Here is a 27,088-nt window from a genome sequence, read left to right on the forward strand (position 1 = left end):
TGCTTATTTTTCATTCACATCACAGTCCAATGTGGATCAGCTGGCCCTCCTGAAGCTTGTAGCTATGCAATCTGGAATGCTTGGCCTCCACTGATGGGAAGGGAGGGATAGAGAATGTACACTGACTCTTAGCTGCCTCAGTCCAGAAGAGACACACACCACTTCTGCTCATGGGTCATTGGCCAGAACAAGTCACATGGCCCAACCTAACTGCAAGTGAGCCTGGGTCATGTAGGAGAACACCTGGAACACTGGGGGAACACTCATTGTCTTTGCCATAAAACTATACAGGGAATGAGTGTATAAGTTACACTAACTCCCAAGGTGTGATGTTTGTTAGATGATAAATCCAATGAGAACCTGATCTCATTAATATTAACAAGGGGGCACTCCGATGCCTTCCTATCTATATGCAAATTATTATAGAATGGCTTGATTGCTAAAATTAGTGCTGCTCAAGGGCTCACCATCAATCTGGTAGTTTCCAGGGGAGTACCTCACATGTGACCTCTCTCCACCAAACTAAATTGCTCCATGTATAAAACTGAAAGGGAAGTAGGAGTTTTCAGGGGCAGCCTGGGAAGGGGAGAGAGCAGTGAGCATTCCAGGACTTGGAAAAAAAGGAAAAGGATTGAGGAGAGGGTCTCAACAGAGGGAGGGAGGCCCAGCCATATGGCAGCTGACAAGAGCCCTGGAGAAAAGGGTAGCTAGTGATTCATCCCCCGTGTCAGGACGATGATCGCTAATATCCAAGTTTAAATCATTCTCAACTCTTTCCTGAGCTGTAGTCCTGGCTACACCATAAATGACACTAAAAGTCTGCTATCCTAGAGAAAGGGCCAGGCCTTGGGAATTAATGAGGGTTGGAATAACTATAGAGACCTTGATCCCACATTTTCTAGAGCAAATTTACTATCTGGTCCTATACTTTACAAAAACTCACATCTCAGGCCAGGTGTCCCAATTTTTTATTCAAAAAAATATTGTCACTGGGAAAATCAGTCCTATAGGAAAAATGGAAAAGAAAAGACTTTTCTGGGTGGGAGGGAAGGCCCCATGGAGAGCAGATGACAGCACAGACTTGAAAGTAGGTCCAGGCAGCATACTTTCATAGCTTTTGCCAGCAATGTTTAACAGAGAAAAAAATCTTTCTGCATTTTCAATATATTGTATTTGCATCAGTAAATCCTAGAGGAACACCAAAGAAGCTTAAAAAAAGAAAAAAAAGAAAAAGCTACTGGGGGCAGGGAAAGGGGGGAAATATGGCAGACAAAGGCAGGGGTAGGAGTGAGAATTTTCACTATGTACCTTTTATATTATTCGATTTTTAAACCACGCGAATGTTATCTATTCAAGACTGTAAAAGCAATTAGGAGAAAAAAAGTCTTCCAACCACCACAGCCTTGTGTTCAAGCTGTTTTGGGAGAACAAAAGAATCGAAGCAGAACTCTTGAGTGAAGCAGTGTGGAAAGTGGACAGTAGTCACAGGAAGAATGACACTGTCAGCACAAGCAGGAAATAGGAGCAAGAAGTGACTAAGGGACTTGGGAGTTTCTGGCTCAACTCCTCATTCCCTAAAGCTCTGGAGTTATTTGTAGGGAGGAGATGTTGGGCTTTCATACAATGTGGAATGGGAGCTGAACACTTTGAAAATTTGGACCTAAGAGGAAAGGGTGGCCCTAGAAGAATGGGAGGACCTGCAGACATCCAGGTAGCAGACACCTGGATTATACCAGCATGACATTCAAGGCCCTTGACAATTTGACCTGATCCTTTCTGGGTCTCACTTCTCTCCTTTACTGGGGCACTTCTCTCATTAAGGAACAGTCCAGGCTAAATGTTGAGGACACTAGACGAATGAAAAACTAAGAAGCTCACAGTCTGGTTGATAAAAACTGACATAAACAGCAAGGTGTTACTAATGCTCTACTAGGAAAGTGTAAGTTTCCGTGAGGGCACAAGTGAGGAGTGGTCATCTGTGCCCAGGGAAAATCAGGGAATGAGGCTTCACAGTCAAGGCAGAGCTTGAGCCAAGTCCTGGGAGGTGAATGGATATACCAGGAGGTGGGGAGGCGAGGAAGGCATTCTTGGCAAAGTAATTTGTGCACAGGCTCTGAGGGATAACACAAGATGGGGTTTAAAATCTGTGCTGTGCAAGTGACTCCACATGGTAAAAAGGTAAAGGAAGGAGGTATTGAGAAATGCAGCTAGAGAAGCAAGAAGAGAGGCCCTGTGTGCCATGGACTTTATCTTAGACAGTGGGGTGTTAATAAGGGTGAGTCAGAGATCCTGCAGATATTTGCTAACACTGGCTTCAGCAGTGAAAACTGATTGGGTCTACTGGAGGGACGTGAGACTGGAAGTTGGTGAGACGAGTTAGAAGACCACTGCCAATGAGAGAAGAAAGTTGGAGAACGCCTGAAATGAGGCATTCACGTTATACCTTACCATTCTGCTGTGACCGTGCTACCTGAGAGGCCTTGAGCAAGTTACTTCACATCTCTGAAATTTTCATCTGCCAAATTACCTGCTTTACAGTTACCATGATTACTTGATTAAAGGTAGGAACTATTATTCCCCAAACACACTATAAGCCAAGGACATCAGTACTCTCACTTCTGGGGAGTCATGGTGCATTGTGGGTGTTTTAGTTACCTACTGCTGCACAGTAATGTTACCCCAAAATGTAGTGGCTTAAAACAGCAACCATGAGGGGCTTCCCTGGTGGCGCAGTGGTTGAGAGTCCACCTGCCGATGCAGGGGATATGGGTTCGTGCCCTGGTCCGGGAAGATCCCACATGCTGCAGAGCGGCTGGGCCCATGAGCCATGGCCACTGAGCCTGTGCGTCCGGAGCCCGTGCTCCGCAAACAGGAGAGGCCACAACAGTGAGAGGCCCTCGTACTGCAAAAAAAAAAAAAAAAAAAAACCAGCAACCATGAATCTGTGAGTTGTCTGGGTGGTCCTTCTGGTGGTCTCACTGGGGTTCCCTCATATGGCTGCATTCAGCTGGTGGTGAGCCTATCCTAGGAGTTCTAAGGTTGTAGCTTCATCCTCATGTCTGGGGCCTTGGCAGCATGATCAGAATGTCGGGACTTAACTATCTCCACATGGTCTCTCACTATTCCATTATCTAATCCAAGCTTTAAATGTGGTGGCTGACTTCCAAGACAGTGAAAATGAAAGCTCAAGACCTCTTAAATTCCAGGGATTTATTGCTATGAAACAAACCATCCCAAAACAACTCAACCATTTATTTGATTTATTTGCTTGTGATTCTGCAATTTGGGCAGTTTAACTCTGCTCCACGTGGTATTGGCTGGGGCAGCTCAACAAAAGCTACAGGATTTAGGGTGCCAGGTTTCGCTCACATGACTGACACCCCAGCTGGGGTGACTGAATGGCAGGAGACTGGCTGGGTTTCTTTCTCTCCACTCCCTCTCTCATCATTCAGTAACCTAGCCTCAGCTTCTTTACATGGAGGCCAGATCCCAAGAGGGCAGAAAAGGACTCTGCAAGGCCTTTTAAGGTCTAAGCCTATAAGTCATGCTGCATCATTTGCACCACATTCTATTGGTCAATGTATGTCATGGGGCTAGTCCAAACTCAAGGTAAAGGAAGTAGACACAACCTCTTGATGGGAGAGATCGGAAAAGTCAAATTGTAAAAGGGCACATGAAATGCGACGGGTTAGCTGGCTATCTGGAAATGATCTAGCCCAGTGGGAAAGCACTAGTTTGGGAGATCTACACACTTGGTTACAGATTCTCATTCCACCACTCCTTAACCAATTTCTCTCAAATTTAGTGAACTTAGATTGACTGCCCAATATCTGGACTATCTTTCTAAGTATGGGTTATCCCCCCTTGTGAACACAGTTTTTTAGGATCCACCACTAGATGTGAACACCTGAGGAAAGATTCTGTGGTAATCGCTCTCTATACAGAATTTAATGATGCCTGGCATTAGTAACAGAGGAAAGCACTCAATAAGTATGTATATGTGTTGAATTAATAAGTAATAATAAATAAATAATAAGCAACAATATTAGCTATTTACCATATACCAGGGACTGTTCTAAACACTCTAGGTGTATTAATGATTCATTTAAGTATTACAGCCTCATGAGGTAGGTACTATTATTCCCTACTTTCAGGTTAGGAATTTGAGGCACAAAAGGCTAAATAGTTTCCCCAAGATTATGCCGCTAGTGTGTAGTGGCCCTAGATTTGGATCCGCTTGATCTGGCTCCAGAGCCTTGCCCTGAAACACCAGGTTTTGCTGTCTTTGTGAAAATGTAAACTGCTGTGAAGACAGGATTGAAAACTGAAGAAACCATGGACTTGGAAAGGGATAGTTATCCCAGACATCAATCATATAGAAGCATTATAGTATGCTGGTTAAGAGTACAGAGTCTTGAGTCAGATACATAGTGATTTAAAGTTCAGCTCCTCCCAGAACTACTCTACTGCTTCGGATGGGATGCTCTCCAAGTCTCAGCTTTCTTATCTGAAAAATAAATCTAAGAATATTACCTATCTCATAGGACTGTGGTGAGGCTCGAAAGAGATAGAGCAAGTACAGTTCTTATCTTAGTTTTCATATATAATGAAGGATCAGTGAGTATTCACCATTAATCACATAGATAAGGAAGAGGGAAATGAAACAGTAAGGCAATACTTAAAAGAAAAAAATTAGGGGAGGATGCAGGTACATTTACACTTTATAATGATAAAATTCCATCCCCCCCCAAAGTTTTTTTTTAAACTTTTTATTGATACAAAAAACCTAAGAAGTTGAAAAAGGAAAAGCAATTAAAGCTCTTCATTAGTAAGTCAAGAGAAATTTGAGCATTAAAAATGTTACTGAGCATTATAAATGTCATTCTTTCATCAGGAATGCTGTATTGACCTTCTGGAAGAGGTAGATTATATCAAAAAAGTTTTTAAGGGGCTACTACATGAAGAAAAAAAGGTTGGGTAAAATAGAAAAGCATTATATATCTCGAGAGTCAAGAGGGCTATTCAATGAGCAAAACACAGAAAATGATAGGTCTATAAGAAAGGAAAAGAAAGAAAACTGCAGCATGCTAAAAAGGTTAACACCCATTTTTAAATTAAGATTTAAGAACACTATAAAGAAAATCAATATGTAAACACCAAGTGATGAAATGTTTGAAACCTGTTAACACAGATTTTATTAAAAGTTCATGCTAGCTAAGTTGAATAAGCCTGTGATTGATATCTGATGAAAGAAAAGTCACAGACGTGGTCACTGGGGTTGTCTACATAATTTTTTTTTGGCACATCAATGAAGGCTTTACTAGAAAATCAGCAAAAACTTCTGTAGAAATAGAAAATGATGCATTTTAAATTTCATTGGCAAAGATGACAGCTGAGAGAATCCTCCTGGAATTCTAATTTGTCCTTCCTTCGCCCTTCCTTCCTCCCCTCCTTTAGGCAAGGGCAGGGGGAAGAAGAATCTGAATGACAGCAGTGGTGGTGCAGTGGAGGTAGCTGGGAAGCTTCTGAGGCTACTGCTTCCTTGTTTCTATCACACAGAAACACAACCAAAAAAGCGTTTGCTTTTCATGTAGAAATTAGACTTTTTTTTTTTTGCTTCAATTATAGATACAAATTTAAGTAGATTATAAAACTACACAGATCTTTCATAAAAGTACTCTCATAAAAGAACTGGCTCTACAAGGCTCTACTAGACTAGAAACTCTACAAGGTACACAGTGTTCCTTTCTTACGTCACATGTTCACTGCAGTTCTGCAGATTATAAATGATCCAGCAGTATAAGCAGTTTTTAGAAAAGCAGCAGAAAACACAATATTTTAGGTATAAAAGCATAGGAGTACTTCAGAAAGAGAAGATAAAATAATATACAAGGCTACTTGACTTTTGTTGGCTAAAACAATGGGATTGATTCATTCAACCATTCCTTCAGCAAATATTTGTGAAATACATAATATGTGCCAGGCACTGTTCTAGACACTGGGGAGACAGCAATAAACAAGATAAAGTTCCTGGGACTTCCCTGGTGGTGTGGTAGATAAGACTCTGTGCTCCCAACGCAAGGGGCCCAGGTTCGATCCCTGGTCTGGGAACTAGATCCCACATGCATGCCGCAACTAAGAGTTCACATGCCACAACTACGAAGCTGGTGAGCCACAACTAAGGAGACAACGAGCCACAACTAAGAAGCCCATGAGCCTCAACTAAGGATCCCACCTGCCACAACTAAGACTAAGACCCAGTGCAACTAAATAAATAAATATTAAAAAAAAAAAGATAAAGTTCCTGTTCTCTTGAGTCCTGCATTCTAATGGAGCAAAACAGACAACAAACAGAAGATATATAAAAAGTGTTTTGAGTTCTATAAAGAAAGAAAATTCAGCATAAGAAAGAAGGAGAGAGATTATGAATCTTTTTAGGTTTTATCCTCCCCCTTTCAAAGGTCTATCCCCAGACCAAGAACCTGGCAAACAGTAAGTACTCAATAAATCTTTGTTGAAGGAATACCAGAGCTGTCAGTGGTCCCTGGCGAGCACAAGTCTCCAGGGTGTTTGCTGGTGAGCATTCTAGAGTGTGATAGGCCACAGGGACCAGTGCAATAGAAGAACCTACAAAGGAAGCATAAAACTTCTGGGGCCCTCCTCATGTGGTTCCTGCCTGGTGAAGACATCCCTCTACCCCTAGAAGTGATCCCAGGAACACAGGGATGGGCAGGCCTCTTCATCTGGCCACCACATGGGTTGTGACAATACTCACTCACAGAAGGTGTTTTCATTACGCACTTCCTGGGTCTCAACTAATCCCCAGGATACCCTACCCCCTCTCCTTTAGGCCCTTGGGCACAAAAGATCTCCTATTTCTCTGAAAACAGAATTACACTGCCTTTGAGTAAGGGCCCAGAACTTAGAAAAGCCAGTTTATCTTCCCTGGAGGATAAAAGGGCCCAGAATTTAGAAACTTTGAAGGACAAAGACTTTCTTTTATCCACTCTCAACACTGAGTGTGTGTGCGTGTATGAATACCTATGATTCTACCTTTCCTCACCTAGTCACCTGCCCCTCCCTTCTTCAGTGGGCCACCACCTTGCTAATCCTGTTACCTGAACACTTTCGGAAATTTAAATGGTGCTGGAAATCAGTGATATAATTGAATCAGATTTTTTACACAAACAATAATAAGAGGAGATTTGATTTCTGACCAAGGGCCTAAGGAATGATCAGGAAGACCGTGCTTAATCAATTACAAATTATATAGCAATGCCATAGGAGTGTATATACCTAGATGGAGGCTTGTAGCCACAGATCTAATACATTGATTTTTTAAATTTTCATGTCAGTTGAAGGCTACAACATAAATGAGCCTTTTACTAATTGAAGAATCAATCATTTCTATATTTAAAGATAGATACTATTATTAAAATGCTCATTGCACTAAAACATATTTTTAATTGATGGTTCTTCCAAGAAAAGTTTGGAGACAGAAGTACCACATTTATTACAAAGGGCAAAATAAGCTGACTGAATTGTTAAAAGCTGCAAAGGTGGGACTTCACTGACCAGGAAACAAGGGAATTTCCATGGTCAGGAATGGATACAACTTAATTAAAGGTAATCAAACAAGCTTATGGTTATGTTAAATAATAAATCAGAAAGTGACTCAAGGTCAAGTGCATAGAAACAAATGGTTCCAAGAAAAGTAGTTGCCTAAGGAGGAATAAAAAATGGGATAACAGGGGCTTACCTACATAATAGCAATATACATTAGCTAGAAAACTATCATCTCTGCTATTCAAATATGGCATTAAAACAAACTTGATACCACTGTTACGCATATCTCTGGAAGGAAAGGTGTAAATCTAAACTCACAAATTTAAATATACACAATATAGATGGAAACTAACATTTGAGGTTTTTTTTTTAATACCAGGCATATCCATTATCCTCTTTCATCCTCCTCAAAACACACTGAGATGAACATTAACTTATCCATTTTACATGTACTGAAATTGTCTCACAGGTCTTGTAATGGACCCAAGTTATAAAACTAGCAAGCAGTGGTACACGAATTTGAACCCATGTCTGCCCAATTCCAAAACCCTTATTTATTACACTCCATGACCCAGCTCTTTTATGATCCCAATTAAATAGGCCCTGGCATATGAGACTCAGGCAAGGGTTCTGGGAGCCTGGTGTGCAGTAGAAGACGACTGAACTTTGGGCTGTGGAGTCAAGAACCAAAGATATCAAATAACAACAACAATAATAATGATGATAATTTTATATCAGATACCAAGACAGAATGAAGAGCCAAGAAGACAGTGCAAAAATTTACCAAAGAGATGCCAGTGTACCAAGAGGTACTGGTCTTTTGTTGGACACTCTTCCTTTCAAAAACCCCTGGATAAAGAGGGTCTTTAACACCCAGAGGAGTGAGATGGGATAGAAGGAAAAGCCACCATCACCTGAAGGATTAGACAGTATTGAAATCCATTGTACAATAACCACAGGAAGCCAAAGGTCAGGGAGAACTGGGGTCTTTACATCTCTCGCCTGAGATAATAGTAGTAGTAGTAATAATAATACCAACAACAGTAGCAGCCACAGCAGCTAACATTTGTTGAAGGCATAACTGTCAAAATGTATGTTAAGCAATTTGAATACATTACATAATTTGATTGTTATATCCCTCCAAGGTGGGTGTTTTTTTTAAATCTATTTTATATGTAGTAGTGTGTATCTATTAATTCCAAATTCCTAATTTATCCCTCCCTGCCTTTCCCCTTTGGTAACCATAAGTTTGTATTCTATGTCTACAGTGTTCTTAATATTCATTTTACAGAGAAGAAAACTGAAGCTTGTGAAGCAATTTGGTCCCAGAGCTCTTAACCACTACATTATAGATTCTTAGTCACTGCAAATAGATTTCCTATAGAAAGACCCTATCCTCCGTAGGGAAATTTCTGCTTTTAACAAAAATTTTATTCTATTTCTTGATAAATGATATCCTGGTCTTATCCTGCCAAGATTTATTAACTCTAATTTTTTTTTCACCCCAACTATTTAAAAATGCAAGAACCATTCTTAAGCTGTGGGCCATACAAAAACAGATGGTGGGCTGGAGTCTGCTAACTCCTGGTTTGGAGAAAAGATCATGATTATTATCACAAGTAATTTACACCATACTCAGTGAGTGTGTGGGGGTGTGTGTGGGTATGCCTTCCTCTCTAGTGTAAAAACACTCCTTTTGGTGCGGCTATATTAAAAACTAGTCAGATGTTCTATGATGGTACTCACCATTTTTTTAGACCCCTAGAAGTGACACTAACAGTAATACAGCTAACATTTACAAAAGGATTAATAGATGCCCATGTCTGTACTACAGTGATGTTTATGCATTATGTCATGATGTTCTCACAACAACCCTATGAGTTAGGTACTATTATCTTTTCACATTTTATGAGAAAACTGAGGCTTAGAGAGGTGAAATAACTTTCTTAAATGACTCGGTGGCTAGTGACAGAGCTGGGAATTGAATCCAAGCAGTCTATCAGAAACTTATTGCTATTAGTAAAATTTTAAGTTAATTCTATGAACTATCTGAGACTAATCCATTTGTACTAGTTCAATAACTAGATACCCAATACACATTAATATTCAAACTAAATATCTTTGGCCCCTATCTCTCTATCACAAAATCAAGAAAGTTTTTATTTCCTCCCCAAGGGGTTTACTTAGGATCGGGGATATATTTGACATAACAAAATCTGAAAATCTGCTCTGTCAGCAGAAGCTCTACTAGATGTGATCTTACTTGCTTTTGCATCATATATGCAACACCTGGGTCTGCCCTCTGCTACGTAGTGCCTCCGGTTACCATGTCTCTTAGGCATTGTTATGAATGCGGCCCCCTAGCTCTGTTGGACCACGGCAATACCATATGGAGATACCAAAACTGGATGTGAGAGGAGGATGGAGAGAGAGGCCTGATCTATAAGGCCAAACATATTTACCTCCAGTTTACTTACTCATGGCTACTTTCTCCTCAGCACACAGCAGTTCTCTCCCACTCTCATTTCCTCTTTTTCCCCACCCAATGAAAACCTCATCTGATGACACTGCCTTCAGGTTTCAAGAGGTACCAAGGAGCTGTAACTAATCAGCTTGGCAAGTTTAAGATTTATATCAACAAAATGTAAAGGGAGAATAAATTAGGGACAGACAAAAGTTACACTATGATGTTAAATGACGTGAAATCATGCAACGCTCAACAAAATAAAAGGTAAAGATGATGAGATTGTAAGTGAATTTTTCTATAATAAATAAATTGTTGTTGTAAATTTTTGAAGTTGATGAAAAGATGTTGTGGCCCAGTTTTCAGTAAACATTTTACTATGGGATACAGAAAACTGGACTAGTTTATTTTGGGGAAAAAAATGAATAATGCTATTTAAAGGTTACACTTTGTCAATGAATGAGTTTTTACTTTATTTATTTATTTGGCTGTACCCGGTCTTAGTTGCAGCACAAGGGATCTTTTAGTTGTAGCATGTGGTATTTTAGTTGCAGCATGTGAACTCTCAGTGCGGCATGTGGGATCTAGATCCCTGACCAGGGATAGAACCCAGGCCCCCTACATTGGGAGCGCAGAGTCTTAGCCATTGGACCACCAGGGTGGTGCAATGAGTGGTGCAAACTCGTGCATGAGTTTTTAAAGAGAACTTCACTAAGCATCAGAAAACTCTGGATCTATTTCCTGGCTCATCCATGGTCCATTTGTGCGTCTTGGGCAAATCTTTGACACAGTTTATTCATCTTGACCTAAAAAAATTTTCTCAGAACTAAGATTCTTTGACTTCATATTCCTAGCTCTCTGGTAACTAGTAATATGGATGACCCTTTCCTTTTCCCTACCAGGTATATCCTGAAATACGTAAGTTTATTCTTTAACCCATGTATCCATATATCTATCCATTTGTTAAAGTAACATTTATTGGCAAGTTATTATGTGCCTGACACTTAGCTGAAGCATCTCCTATGATCTGTTGGTTGTCTGAAGATTGTTTTCCAGGTATATTTCTCAAGGAGCAACATTCCATGAGTTCGTGCATGTTCACAACTGCTTTGTTTTTCTGTAACTTTTATACTTAAAAGCAAGTTTGGGTATGTATAAAAATCACTGTTTGATATTTTCTTTCCTTGGTTATCTTAAATATGTTTCCCTACTGTCCTATGCTGTGGCTCAATCTGATGAATATATGATTTTATTTTTCCTTTATAAGTGACTTGCTCTTTGTGCCTGAACATCCAGAATTTTTTCTTTGTTGGCCAGTCTTACCAGAGTACGTATTGGTGTTGGCAATTCTGGGTTCATTTTCCAATGGACCATGGATGGTGTGCTCTTTCAATATAGATGTTCGATTTTTTTTAATTTTAAGAAAATCTTGCATTTTGGATTTTTGTATTTGTTTTGTTCTATTGCTTTTATTTTCCTCCTCCAACATAAATTGTACTTATGTTGGATCTTCTTTTCCTGTCTTCTGTATTCTTTTTCTTTCCAATCCTTTTTCTTTCCTTTTTTCTTTCTCCTCCTTTGTCAACTTTATTTCCCAAATTCTGTTTCTGACAATGGTGGACTAGGTTGTTTCAGAACAATGTAAAGGTATTTGAAGAATCCTCACTCAGGAAGTGAGGATTTATGGGGATTTTATCCAGAAAATAAGGGAATCCCAGAGCCTGGTATGTGTCATTGCTTTCAGCCTTGAGATATTTGCCTATATGAGAACAGTAGCTGAAAAGATGAGAATTTGAGCAAAACTTCTGATAATTTCAAAGGACTGGAGGAAAATTGGAGTTCTTAGCCATGCAGGGAAGAGGAGATGTATAAATCTCAATTGGGACCAAAAAGGGACACACTTTATGAGTAAGGAAGGGTAAACTGGAAACAGACCAGCCCTCACAGTGACTTAAGCTCAGTTTTGAATCATATCCATCCCCAACTGATGTTTAGCCTTCTAAATTCTGAGTTCCCTAATTCTAATACACGCCATTCTTTATAGTTTTTTTAAATTACTGTCTTTTTATTTTATTTATTTATTTATTCATTTTTGGCCACATTGGGTCTTCATTGCTGCACGCACAGGCTTTCTCTAGTTGCGGCGAGCGGGGGCTACTCTTCGTTGTGGTGCGCGGGCTTCTCATTGTGCTGGCTTCTCTTGCTGTGGAGCACAGGCTCTACGTACACGGGCTTCAGTAGTTGTGGCGTGTGGGCTCAGTAACTGTGGCTCGCAGGCTCTAGAGCTTACGCTCAGTAGTTCTGGCGCATGGGCTTAGATGCTCCGTGGCATGTGGGATCTTCCTGGACCAGGGCTCAAACCCATGTCCCCTGCACTGGCAGGCGGATTCTTAATCACTGTGCCACCAGGGAGGTACTGTTCTTTTATAGTTTTTATTGTTTTCTTAATTTCTTTTAGATAATTCTGTTATATTATTTAGTTTTTATCTGCTTTTTGATTGTATATGGTCTGGAATGCATTATTTAGTCCATTTTTTAAAATATAATAGTATGTTTGGTTTTTGACAATATTCTTTTCTGTTGTTCACATATAAACAATTTGAGTGTACTGTGCTTTTAGAAAGTGGTTGCCTTGTAGGGGATTGAGAGGCACCATGGTACCTTTCTTATCTTTACTGCTTAGGAGCTCTCTCCTCTATTGTTATCACAAAGATAGATGATAGACAGACAGACAGACAGATACACAAATATATATTTAAACCACCACTCTGTGTAGTTATACCCATTTTCTGAGCTCTGCCTTCTCTGGAGTCCTACCTCTCCCCAAAGAGTTTGATCCTTTTCTCTCTTTGCCCTCAGAGTTCCTGTCCTGATCAATCTGAATTCTTTTCACAGTAGCATTTTCCTTAGGAAAGGAGTTTTTATTAGATATTTCTCAGTTCTTTGAGCACTTAAGTCACTGCAGTATCTTCTGATCTCTCCATAGTCCCTTAGTGTGTAGCTGTGTAACTTTTATTCCACTCACCCATAACCGGAGTCTGGAACCTTCTCCTTTTCACTGTTATTCTCACAATATTCACTTGCTGAAAATCCCATTCAAGGAGGGACTTTCTCTCTTTTAGGATTCGTTGGCAGTTGTTGTACTGCAATGTTCATAGAACCATTAAAACTTCTTCTTTCTCCTCCACTAGCTCTGCATAGCTGCTAAACCTAGGCATGTCCTGTATGGGTCCTACATCATCTGTGGTTTGGGTAAGGCAGCACCCACTGGTGTTCTGAGGTTCATGGGGGTGTTTTGGTTGGTCTTCTGGAGGATGTTGTGAGTAGAATTTTTCTTTTGCTATTCTAGTTATTTACTATGTTTTTAGGAAAAGATTGGAAAAATTCAGAAACTATACATCATGATATTGCCCTGACCTGAAGTCAAGATGGGCTTACTTATTTTTATTTTTATTTTATTGATTTATTTTATTTTGGGCTCTGTTGGGTCTTTGTTGCTGCACGCAGGTTTTCTCTAGTTGTGGCAAGCGGGGGCTACTCTTCGTTGCAGTGCATGGGTTCCTCATTGCGGTGGCTTCTCTTGTTGCAGAGCATGGGCTCTAGGCATGTGGGCTTCAGTTGTTGCAGCAAGCGGGCTCAGTAGTTGCGGCATGTGGGCTCTAGGGTGCACAGGCTTCAGTAGTTGTGGCACATAGGCTCAGTAATTGTGGCACACAGGCTTAGTTGCTCCACAGCATGTGGGATCTTTCCGGACCAGAAAGATCTTCCCATGTCCTCTGCACTGGCAGGCAGATTCTTAACCAATGCGCCACCAGGGAAGTCCCACGGATGGGCTTATTTTTAAATCAAGGAAACAGCCACTGATTCTCCATTACTCTGTTGTCTTGACTGGCTTCTAAGATTATAGTTACTTCTGATGTATTTTCTGTTCAACTTAGTTGAGTGTTTATTAGCTTTCCTAAACATTCTTTTAAAGTATAATCAGTCTCTATCTAAGAGGTGCCCACATTCTGATATTACTTTCATTTTCCTCACCAACTCTCTTCAAATTACGGTTTCCTTCATTAGCTAGCCTCAGAGTATGTACATATATGTTCTGAACAATTTCTTCAATCAATGAGATTCTTTTTCCTTTAAAATTAGACTTCATTTGAGAACTTCCTTATGCTAAAATTGCTGTATTTTCCTCCTAGGCATGTTTCAAATTGTTCTTTATATTTCAGGAGCCTCAGTTAGGATGCTTCCTTTAATATTCAAAGGACTCGCTAAATTGAAAATGGTTTCCTCAACTTAATATTGCATTAACTTTGCAGTACACTCCTTCCAAATGAAAACTGGCATATTCAAGCCTGTTACCCTCACACTGCTGGAAACATATTTCTCTGATGAACAGAGGAAAATTACTACATTTCTCTGCGATTTTGTAGACTCCCTCTACTCTTCAGAACTTATTAGAATGTCCCGTTCCTTTTCTCTAAAGAAATGAAATTAAATGGGGGGTGGCAGTGGGGAGAGTGGTCTCTAGTCTCCAGGAATCTACTACAGGGTTCTGTACTTGACCCTGTTCAGTTTAATTCAATCAACATTCAAGTTTCCATGAATACCTCCTATGTGCTAAGTTTTGTGTTAAGCAGAAAAGATAAATAAGAAATCATCCTCCAAGGGGGCACTGGAGTTAGATGTGGGTTAGAATCCTCAGCTATTGTTCACTAGCAGATGACCTGAATTAGCTATTTGATCTCACTGAGCTCAATTTCCCTATCTGATGAGTCTTACATGATACAGCTGTTGTGAAAATTTAACATATATATGCTTTATATATTATATAAGCACATATGTTGTATACATATATAATACATATGTACATAGTTGTATATTTGTAGACATGTAATAGACATATAATTTTTACAACAGCTGTATCATGTAGGAAATTGGTATGTATATAGTAGGCAGTACTCAATAAATGTTTCTTCCTTTTGGATAATGTTATAATATACTTGTAATTTGAAAACATTTCTTCCCCTTTCACCTCTGCAACCACAAAAAAATGGCTGTTATATACAGCCTATTGATTTTCTTAATGAAGTGAATTAAAATGGATTATGTTTTAAGATACCACTATCTCAAATTGTGTGATATTTGTAAATGTATTGAGACAACAGTAGGGTTCTTGATATGAGGTCATAAACTTCTAAGGGGTTCAGGGAGTTTTTACACCTTCTGAAATTGCATGCAAATTGGGTATATTTGTGACTTATGCATTTTTGGAGGGAGGCAATTCATTGCTATCACCAGATTTTTAATGGGACTGAGAAACAAACAAACAAAAGTCAAGAATCGTGAGGGTATTATAAAATCACAGCTGGAATTCAAAATAGATTATATACTTTTGGAAGTCACACACTGTCTACACAATTTCCTTTTTTATAATGCTTAGCACAGAGCCAGAAAGAGTTAAGAACGTAAATTTTTTTTAAAAAATGATAGTAATAGTGACATTCCTTTCTCTACTAGGATTGGCACGTATAAAAATAAGGACTAGAAAATCAAAAGAGCCAGGCCAAATACTGAGATCAGTGAAAGACCAGAAAACAAAGAAAAAGGAGAGGAGAAAAACAAAATCCCCACCCGCCCCCCCCCCAACCAAACAGAGGAAGAGGAAGAGACGGAGGAGGAAAGAAATAGATTGGAAGAGAAATAGAAATGCAAAGGAGAAGAGGGAGAGAGAAAGAAAAGAAAGTGGTCTGTTCATTGGACTATGGTAGTTTGTTCCTTCCCCTCTAGCCCCCCTCCCCAATAATCTCTTCAAGACAAATGCTCCTTAGAGAAAAAGAAGTTTTACAGACTGAATGAAGGTGCATGAACTTTTAATCTTAGCTTAATTTGATCATGATGCCTTTGGCAAGTCACTGTTTTACCACCTGAATTTTATTTATCTGCAACATCTAGACCGCTAATGTTAGTAAACCAGAAGTCCCCTATCTCTGTGTGAGGTGCATTTCAAACACTCATTTTAAGGTGATCCAACTTGAAGTATGGATGCATTTTCCTAAAGAAACAATGTTAAAACAGTATCACAACAGTTCATATAAACATACTTAACATATAATGGCAGAAAAGGGAAGAGGCCTTTCAGTCAGCTGGGAGCTTGGTAAGCTGGAGCACAGTCTCTTTTCTCATTTCCTTTCTCATACTCTAGGGAGCTTTGTACTCACTCATGTTAATAAATTGCGGGATGTGTCTGTACTTCAAAGATAAAAACCAACCACACAATAAATGGCCATTTGCACATGAGAAGCAAAACTAGTTAACTTTCCTCATCTTTATTCTATCCTTCAACTCTTTCCTGCCCCACATGGGCATGCTTCTTGCCCCTAGAACCTCTCCACATTTTATACAGAGTACAAATTCTGGTCTCCTCACAGAACTAGAGTTCTGGTTCTTCTGAACTCTAGAAGTTTCTTTCTATTCTGTTTTTGTATACCATCTTCAATTTCCATCTAGATCTTTCAGGTTTCAACTATAAAGTGTTATCTTCCTACTTACCAGCCTCCACTTTCCATCCTTAACCCCTACCCCTGTCTTTTCCCCCTTGACCAAAGTCTAATGTACATGGGAATAAGGAATGAGATCTTGACTGATAATGCTCTCACAGTTGCTTAAACTCTATTTAAATTGTTTATATATTATGGCTCATTATTTTTCTTTCAATACTAATCGTTTCTTCTGATTAGTGCTGTGTTTGTATATAGAGGCAGTTCTGCCCAAACAGAAGGAAAGAATTCTGCTTTCCCTCTGTCATCTGCTAACATTGTTCTCAGGGACTGGTTTCTCTGATACAATCCCTGTAGATACTACACATTTTTGGACATGTCCTTGCTTTAGGTTTTGTCATAGGCTGGGTTCCCCAGAGAACAAATTCTGAAACAGAGATCAGAATACATACAGCTTATTAGGGAGAACTTTTGAGATCAATGACTGCGAAAGGGAAGAGAAAGAAGCAAGACTGGACGGAAGGAGAAACTGAACTATGATGTAGTCTTAACAAAGGCTTTAGTCAACCCCATGGGGAACTCTGATGGTGGAACGGCCCTAGAGAATATTACAGGTTGAGGTTGGGAGGCTGGTTTTTATACCCCTGTGCTAATTAGTCACTGGTTGTGGGTGCCCTGAAAGAAGGTGTGGTCTTGAGTTGAGGCAGGTAGCTGCACCTGAGGCAATTCCCTGAGAGGGTTGGCAGCTGAGGGTTGTCTGTTGGCAGCACTCCCGATAGCTAGGGGAATAATTCTTTTAGTCCTGAAGGGAGATCAGAGCAATGCATCACTACATCCACCTCAGGTTTGCTCCCTTTGATCACATGCACAGTATTGTTTTTATCATTTAATATGTCTGGAGTGAGTCATCATAAAATGCCCCAGAAATGCCCCCACTTGGTGAAGATTAACCTTGCCTGTCAACTTTATTGGGCACTTAGGTATTTCCTATAGACCTGAGACCCTCACTAGAAGGACCAAATGGTGTTTGGGAAGTTGGAACTTAGAGTCAGGCTGGTGTTTTTCTGTGAGCAGGACAAGAAATCACAGTAGTCAGTGAGAGAAGATGACCAGATAACTGAAAGACTGAAGCCAGGTTAGGAAGGAGTGAAGATCCGGTTGTGCCCACTCATCTGTATAAGAGGATGGTGATCCTTGCCCAAGCAGATCTGGGACTAAATAAAGCTCTTTTACAGGCTGGATTTAGCCAAAAGGCTGTAGCTTATAGATACTTCATTTAAAAGATTAGCATTAAAAACATGCGTCAGGAATCTTGTTGGTTTCATTTGCATTCAGCAGGACAAGATTTCTATCTGTGTGACCTTGGGCAAGATTCTAAAACTCTCTATGTGTCAATATCTTCATCTATTAGATGAATGTAATAATAGTAGCTGTCCTATACGGTTAGGAGTAGGTGATAGTCCAAGTTCAACACTGAGTAGATTGGCACTTATCAGGTTCAGTAAGCAATTTTTGGAATTGTTATTGTTGTTATATTTATTACCATATTGAGTTAATTGAGTATTTTCTGTCAAGCCACTCTTAGCCTAAATTTTGGAGGCAGAAGAATAAGAAAATATTTCGAGTTGTTAAAATTTTAAAACAATAATCAAGGAAAAAGTTGTATGAAGTTTCCTTGTACTATTTTTGCAACTTTTCTGTAAAGTCTGAAATTATGTCAAAATAAAAATTTAAAACAAAAAGCTTTCTGACTTATTTTGCTGGGATTACTTGGGATGGGAGCAGGCATCTAGGAAACTTGACTATTTTTACGCTGCTTAGTTTTATGTAATTAGACCCCTTTAATATATCCCTTAATTTTTGTGAAAATATCACTATTTCAGTCATGTTTTGGGGCAAAGAAAGAGTCTGTGTCCGTATTTGGGTCAGAGAGAAAAGGGGAACATCATATTCATGGGGTACAGATGAAATGCAAGCAGGGGAAATTAAAGTGAGAAATCTTCAAGAATTAGGTGAAAATACCGGAAGAAAGAGCCAGATAGGCATGTACTGCTATATTTTTTTCCTTATTCCCTTCCTGGAGATTTTTCTTTCTTGGGGAAAAATGAATGATATTTATAAGCACCTACTGTGTGCCAGGCACAGTACTAAGTGCTTTCACATATTATTTGATTTACTCATAGCAATCCTGTGGCCAAAAAAACACATTATTGCCATTTTACAGTGAGAAAAACTGAGCAGCAGAGAGAATAATTAGGTTTCCCAAGACCACATGGTAAGTGAGGGAGCCGAAGAGAGAGTGCTGCATCGTTTACGGTCAGATTGGGTTAAAGGTCCATCAGCAAGTGAATGGATACACAAATTGTGGTATATTCTTATAATGGAATACTACTCAGCAATAAAAAGAAATGAACTATTTATATATGCAATATGGCTTCATTTCAAAGTAATTATGCTGAGTGAAAAAAGCCAGATAAAAAAGAGCACACATTGTACGACTCCGTTTATGTAACTCTAGAAAATGCAAACTAATCCATAGTAACAGAAAGTAGAATAGTGGTTGCTTGGAGATGGGATGGGGTGGGGAGTGACAGGAGAAAACTTTTGGGGGCAATAGATATGTTCACTATCTCGACTGTGGTGATGGTTTCGTGGGTGTATACATCTGTCACCATACTATATTATACACACACCTTATGTATATATAGTTATTTCATGTCACTTATTCCTCAATAAAGCAGTTTTAAAAAACTGGGTTGGAATCCTTGTTATTACTACTTACAAGTGCTTAATCTCTAAGATTAGTTTCTTTATCAGTTAATAAGGTTGATAACACCTACTTCAGAGAGTTGGTATGAAGATTAAAATAAATCAGTTAGTTAACTGTTTAGTACAGTGCCTAATATAATAGCAAGTAAGTAGCACACATTATGTGACAAGTCCTAGACTCTGAGTTCTTCCTTCTTAGAGCTTTCTCTACTTTAGTTAGTAATCTTAGTCATTGTTATTTTTATTTATAGCTATAATTCAAACACATCAATCTTACTTCAAAGTCCAACATATTTCCACTAAATCACACTAAACCATGACAAATTTTATGACCTGAGTTAAGGAATGTCATCACCCAATGGGAGTCTTCTGCATAAAAAGCTGGTTTGTTGTAAAGCCAAGTTTGTCCAAGTTGTGGCTATTGTAGTCTTCAGCTCCAGAATTTCTCTTTAGTTCCTTTTTATAATTCTCTTTATTGATATTCTAATTTTGTTCATACATCCTTTTCCTCATTTCATTTAGTTCTTTGTCCATGTTTTCCATTAGTTCTTTGAGCATATTTAACACAGTTGTTTTAAAATCTCTGTCTAGTAATTCCAATGTCTGGACTTCCTCAGAGATGGTTTCTACCAATTTATTTCATTCCTTGGAAAGAGCCATACTTTCTTGTTTCTTTGTATGCCTTGTGATTTTTTTGATGAAAACTATTTAGTTTCTATTGTAGCATGGTACCTGGAAGTCAGATTCTCTCCCTCTCACAGGGCTTGCTACTTTTTGGTTGTTGAAGGCTGTAGCAGTCAGTTTGTTCAATGTTGTTCCCAAACTACTACTGCAAAGACTGCATTCTTTGTCAATGTGGTCATTAGTCTCTGTTCCTTAGCTTGTGTTCAGCTGGTGTTTTGATAGAAATTTCTTTGAAACCTAGGAACCTACAAGTCTTGGCAAATTGGCTCTGATCTTCAACTTGCCAGGCTTGCACTGTGCCAAGAGATCAGCCTAAGGAAAAGCTTAGGGTCTTCTCAGGTGTTTTCTGAGCATGTGTCTTACCCTGGGTATGTACACGGCTTTCTAAATCCCCGCATACACATAGCTGCTTTTAAATGTCCTAATTTCCCAAAGAAACTCTCCCCAGTTTTTGCCTTAGACAGTCTACTGTATGTTTCAACCATAATCTCTGCCCCAAGTGTCTGAGGATTGTTAATTTGGCTTGAAGTATTTTCAAGCTCTTTCTCCTGAGTTCTGAATTAGGGGAGACAGAGTGGAACACCTAGCATCCGTCCTTTAGGTTGTCCCCATACTAGTCTGCTTGGGCGCTGTAACAAAATACCACAGCCTGGATAGCTTAGATAACAGAAATTCTCTCTCACAGTTCTGGAGGCTAGAAATTCAAAAATCAAGGTACCTGCCAATTTAGTTTGCCTTCTCACTGTGTCCTCACATGATGGAGAGAAATAGAGAGAGCGAGTTCTGGTGTCTCTTCTTCTTACAGGGCACTAAATCTATTGAACGAGAGTCTCACCCTTATTGCCTCATTTAACCTTTATCACCTCCTCACAGGCCCCACAGTCACAGTGAGGATTAGTGCTTCAACATACGAATTTTGGGGAACACAATTCAGTACACAGCACCCCCCAACAGATTAGAACAGATTTTACAACAATGTGTGAGCAGGGTCAGCTTTGCTCCCTCCAGAACGGAAACAGTCCCACAGTGGAAACATGGGCTGTTGCCGTTCTAAGATAGCTGCCTTTTTATGACTGCAACAGCTTTATGACCACTGCTGCTTTAAGACTGTTGCCACTTTAAGACTACTGACATTTTATAAGACTGTCCCCATGCAGGGGTAGAGGTAGTGGAAGGGCAAGTAAATCACTACAAAATCTTCCTACTTTTTTTTTCACAGCTATTTTGAATTTAATGGGCAGACTGCTTCATAAAATAAAGATAGCAGAAAATCAATTTGATTGGGAAATAGCTGGGCTGATAAACTGTGCCACATAATGTACGTTACAGATATCAAAGTTTTTTTCTATTACTTATTAATAAACCAAATTATAAAGTTTTAGGGAATTCCCTGGAGGTCCAGTGGTTAGGACTCTGTGCTGTCACTGCCGAGGGCACAGGTTCAATCCCTGGTTGGGGAACTGGTCACCTCTCTGGAGGCAGCCACTCTTACCAATTTCTTATGTGGCCTTCCAAAGATGAAATCGCACACCTCAGATTGGGACTCTGAACCCAATCACACCTCAGATGGGACTCGAACCCAGTTGCACTCCAGATTGGACTTGAACCCACAATCTCCCAGCTGAAACCACACACCTGGTCTCAGGACTCAATGCAACTCGGGTTCTTTAAGTCTCAGCACAGGAGGAATTCAGCGAGAGGCAAAGGGATAAGTAAGAAGTAGATTTATTAATATAGGACACTTGTGAAGGATATAAGCAGGCAGGCAAGAAGGCTCTGCACTGAGAACAGGCAGGAAACCAGATTTCTTTAGGGAGATACACATGCCACAGACAGAGTGTGGGTCATCTCAGAAGGCGAGAGGCCCTGGGAGAAACAAACTCTACAGAGTGCGGTCGATCTCAAAAGGCGAGAGCAGCCCTTCCTACTATTTTGAAGTGCCTTGATTCAGCGCTCATTTGGTTGCTGTAAACTTTCAACTGTTTTCCAGAGTTCTCAAAAATTGATTCTGACTGTTTCTGCTTGTTTTTCCATGTTTCTGTGGGAGAACAAGAGTGGGAAGCTTCCTACTCTGCCATTTTGCTCTTTTTATTCAAAAGACTGAAGCGTTTGCGTTTTTCATAAGTTTTATGTTACTCCTCAGACCAAAGCTTTCAAAATGCTTTTTACTTCTTATAAATGAAAAAAACTATTTAGATCGCTCTTAAATGAAGTGATGAAATGTACTCTAAAGAATGCAAAAATTATCCACTCAAACTAACTTAACAATAAAAAGTGTAACTTAATATAAGAATACAGTGGAGGGATTCATGGAACTCAAGAGCAGTCGGGCCATTTGCGGGACGAGTGTCATGAAAAGTCTGTGAGAAGCTAAAAAATGATGACACTCTCCCCTTTCTTTCTCTGTTTCTGTGAGATCACCAAAGCTCAGGTCGTTTCTCTTCTCAGATAGTCTGCTTCATTTTTCTCTCTCCCTGTACAATGGGTTCCCCTTATCTTGGGTTCACATGTTTGGGTTACAAGCCCCTGTTTGGGTTACAGTTTCAGTGTTCAATAGAGAGAAACTAAGACCTCTCTTCCAATTCTAAATTCTCGGAGGAGAGAATCTGATTGATTCAGATTCCTTCAAGGATCAAACTCTATCCAATCAAGAAGGGAGAAGGGTCCTAGCATATACACATGGCTGTAAGGACCAAATCTCTAGATAGGAACTGGAGGAAAAAGGAAGAGGAAGAGGGTGCTTCTCAATGGATGATGGACAGAAACCCAACAAAATATCTACCCCAATCCATTCTTAGATTTAAAAACATTTAAATACAACTTAAAAGAAAGAAGAAAACAATCGTGCCACGTTATGCAGCTAAAACTTGTAAGTCAGCTCTTTACAATCACAGAGGTAACAAACACATTTATAAATAATTTACTGTTTACGGATTTTAAAGCATCACCTACTCCATTTACAACAAATGTTTTCTGCTTTTGTTGAGCCACCAGGGAATATAATTAAGGAATATTCTGAGTCTTATTCCAGGAAACTAGAGGAACACAGGGTAACCCCAGGGAGCCCAACCTTCTAAGTTGAGTATTTCTCTGGTTCCTCAGTGCTCACAAGGCAGTCTCTGCTTTCAAGCTAACATGTTGTGAGTCATGCTGAGTCTTCTTCCCTTGAGATTAAAAGTATTTCCCAGACTTTCCTTTTTTCTTTATCTCCCCCTCTGCTCCGTTCTCCACCTTTATCCCCTTCATGTGTCAGTCAATCCAGAAAGTAACACTAGCCTTTCCAACTGTCTCAAAATCTTGGTTGATTTTGTGAAGATGTGCAAGGAATAAAAACTGTCTGGAAAATGCTCTCTTAGGTTCCACAGAATGAAAATACTGTAACCTGGCAGGAATTTTGAATATGAGATGAGAAGCTCCGTTGAAAAGCACACTATCTCCAGAAAAGAAAGCTCTGTCTCTTTTTTTCTAAGTTTCTTCTTCCTATTCAAGTGAATAACGGTGGGAGGTAGCCAGGGTCAACTAAAACCACAAATAATCTGATATCTAGAGGAGTCAGTAGTTTCAACTGATTTAGAGTCACACCTGAATAGCAGAAAACAAGAAAGGAAATACAACAAAACTAGAAGTTTCGATAATTCATCCACTACATTATCAAGACTTGAATCTTACACTGAAGCTCTGTCTTACTCATCCTCATATGTTTACCCCTGGAGTTAGTCACACTGCCAAATTGTGCATTGTCTCTAATTGCATATTCTTTACCTCTGATGTTCCTTTATATAAAGCCTTCCCTTTCGTGCCCAAGTCTTCCTCTCTGAAAGAGAAAGACATGTATTCTACCATTTATTTTCTTGCTCTTGGGTGTAATTTTGCTCTAGAATAAATGCTTACATTCAGACCAAATTATTGGTTAAATGTATGTTTATTACTAAGTATGTTTAACTACCACTGTTACCATAAAGAGGGGCACACACCCAACCATCCATAAAGAGGGGCACACACCCAACCATAATTACAAATTAAGTCCTGAAAAGAGAAAGGAGCCAGTCATAATTATGTATTCTTTTTAAAGTACAATCATATTTCAACAGACTAATAAAATGAGCTCTGACATATAATAACTTACCATCCTTCCATACTCTTAAATCCTAACTGCTTACTGTGAATGATGCTAATATTTTACAAAGGTACACAGTAAAATCAGTTATTAGTTATCACTTCTTGAAAGAAAAATCAATGTTATACACACCTAAAATATTTAATACTCAATTGCTTAAAAATAAAAAAGGACAGGGCTTCCCTGGTGGCACAGTGGTTAAGAATCCACCTGCCAATGCAGGGGACACAGGTTCGAGCCCTGGTGTGGGAAGATCCCACATGCCGTGGAGCAACTAAGCCCATGCACCACAACTACTGAGCCTGCGTTCTAGAGCCCGCAAGCCACAACTACTGAGCCCACATGCCACAACTACTGAAGCCCACGTCCCTAGAGCCCGTGCTCCGCAACAAGAGAAGCCATTGCAATGAGAAGCCCACGCACTGCAAGGAAGAGTAGCCCCCGCTCATCGCAACTAGAGAAATCCCGCACGCAGCAATGAAGACCCAACGCAACCAAAAATAAATTAACTAATTAAAAAAAAAAAGTAGGATAGACATTACAAACCTAATGTAATTAAAAGAATGATACTGTCACATATAATCACATCGACTACCTTTTGAGGCCAGTCAGGATTATTTCCCCCACTTTATGTATAGTGAAATTGAGATTTAGAAGGCTTAGGTGACTTGTTACTCAGCTAATCACTGATAAAACTGGGAGCAGTATTCATGTCTCAAGGGTTCCATTGCTTTGTTCACTATATGTTTCTTCCAGGATTGTCAATGTTCAGATCTCAGTAAGATTCACAATTGATCTCCCTATGATCATGTCAGAAAAACCTTACGTAACACAGGTGTCAGGGATCAAAAATAATACCAGCATTGTATGTTACCCTTTAAGTGAAAAAGATATATTGATTCAACTGTTTACTCATTCAAGCAACAAATAATACCTACAAATGTGTCAGGCATTGTTCTAGGTAGGCTCTGTTAGACCCAGCTATAGTCATTACCTTTGCTGCACAACAAATTATCCCAAAACTTAGTGGCTTGAAACAACAAACATTTATTATTGTACAGTTTCTGAGGGCCTGGAATTTGGGAGTGGCTTAGTTGAGTGGTTCTGGCTCACAAACTCTCTTTGGGTACAATAAAGATACTGACAAGGGATGCAGTCATCTGAAGGCTTGACTAGGGCTGGAGGATCTGCTTCCAAATTCACTCACATGGCTGTTTCCAGGAGTCCTCAGTTCCTAACTGGCTGAAGCCTTAATTATTCATAACATGGGTCACTCTATAAGTTGCTGAGTGTCCTTATGACATAACTACCTTTCCCCAGAGAGCAATCCCAGAGAGAGAGCAAGAAGAAAGCTGGCATATGTTTTATAGTCTCCTCTAAGAAGTCACACTACAGCATTTCTATATTCTCTTCATGAGAACAAGTCACTAAGTACAGTACAAACATTAGGTGAGGGGAATTAAGCTTCACTTTTGAAAGAAGTATGAAAGAACCTGTGAACATATTTGAAAACTACTAAACCAGTAAATATAATTTAATTTATAGAATTTAATCTAATTATTACAAAAAGATTTGTTAATCTAATCGTAATATTTGGGTATTTAAAGGAAAACTAAGCTTATTAGAGAGTGTTTTTTTGCCGTTGCTTGTTTCCATTTTCTGCCCCCATTTTCATCTTACCCTGTCTATTAAAAAATTCTACATGTAGTGCTAAATAAATAATGACTTTTCCTATCTTGTTATGTCAATTAGGACTTTGATTCAGTGCTTATAACGGAAAACCCAAACAACAAGACCTTAAAGAGGAGGAATTTTCCCTCACGTAACAACAAATCCAGAAGTGGGCAGTCCAGAGCTGGGTAAGCTTACCCTCCAAAGCAATCATGAACCCAGGCCCCTCTGGCTTCCTATGCTATTATCTTGTTCTTGCGGTTGAAATAAGGCTGCTCCACCTCTAGCATCATGTCACTGTTCCAGGTAAGATAAAGGACAGGTATAGGTCCAATGGCTAACAGGAAATTTCTTCCATAAAACTTTGAGCCTCTCCTAGCAACATCTACTTTCATTTTGCTGACAGGTCACATGGCTAAACCATGGCTTATTAGAGACTGAGGAAGTAAATATTTTTAACTGGACACACTGTCACCCTGAAAAAAATTAGAGTTCTGCTAGTAAGAAAGAAAGGGTTTAATCAACTATCAGTGTCTATCACGCTGCTCCAAGGAGCCTTGACACACATTATTCTGCTCCAAGGAGCTTTGACATACATTACTGAAACGCCACACCAGACAGACAAACATACTGTCCAAGGTTTATCTGTGTTTCAAATGGGAAAATCTGGTCATTTTGAGTCTCACATATAAATTATATTCAAAGTAATCACACTTTCTTTTTTCTAGTTGATGATGAAGAAAAATTGGCTGACATGAATGTCATTTCCAGGAATTTATTCAAGGTGACAGCTGCACAGTTGTGCAAAGGTACATGCATTAAGAAGCTCATCACAGAGTTGTTTAAAATAGTAAACATTTGGAAAAATACCAGAAATGAATCTATAGAATACTGGTTAGATAAATGATAGTACATCCACTTAATGGACATTATGCAACTTTTAAAATGCTGTTATTCATGATATATTGTTCAGTGAGAAAAGAACTGTGTACATAATGAAATCCAGTTTATCATACATTGTATTTATATATCTTTATGTATTTTTTATTCTTAGAGGTGTCTGGAGGAGTATAACATGAACTTTTAAAAATGGTTACCTCTGAATTATGGGATTTGGAAAATTTTTTTTTATTTGAATAAGTATGTATTGTTTTCATGAAAATAACAGCTATTTTCAAAAATACCCAGAAGGGTAGGAGGGGCTGATTTGATCTGGTGTTGTTCATATCAACATACCTTCTTGCCACTAAGAAAATTATCTTAGACATGCTGTATCTGAGCTTATCCTTGGAAGGATTTCTTATCTTTGCTCATTGGAAAAAT

At 39.2% G+C, this 27,088-nt stretch overlaps 1 protein-coding gene across 1 annotated transcript in view; it reads right to left on the reverse strand.

The window, feature by feature from the left end:
* ASNS (asparagine synthetase (glutamine-hydrolyzing)) overlaps window positions 1-27,088 on the reverse strand; it is a 115,164-nt gene that overhangs the window by 86,934 nt on the left and 1,142 nt on the right. The window lies entirely within an intron of this gene.

This window comes from Globicephala melas, chromosome 9 (assembly GCF_963455315.2).
Source record: "Globicephala melas chromosome 9, mGloMel1.2, whole genome shotgun sequence".
Taxonomy (NCBI): Eukaryota; Metazoa; Chordata; class Mammalia; order Artiodactyla; family Delphinidae; genus Globicephala; species Globicephala melas.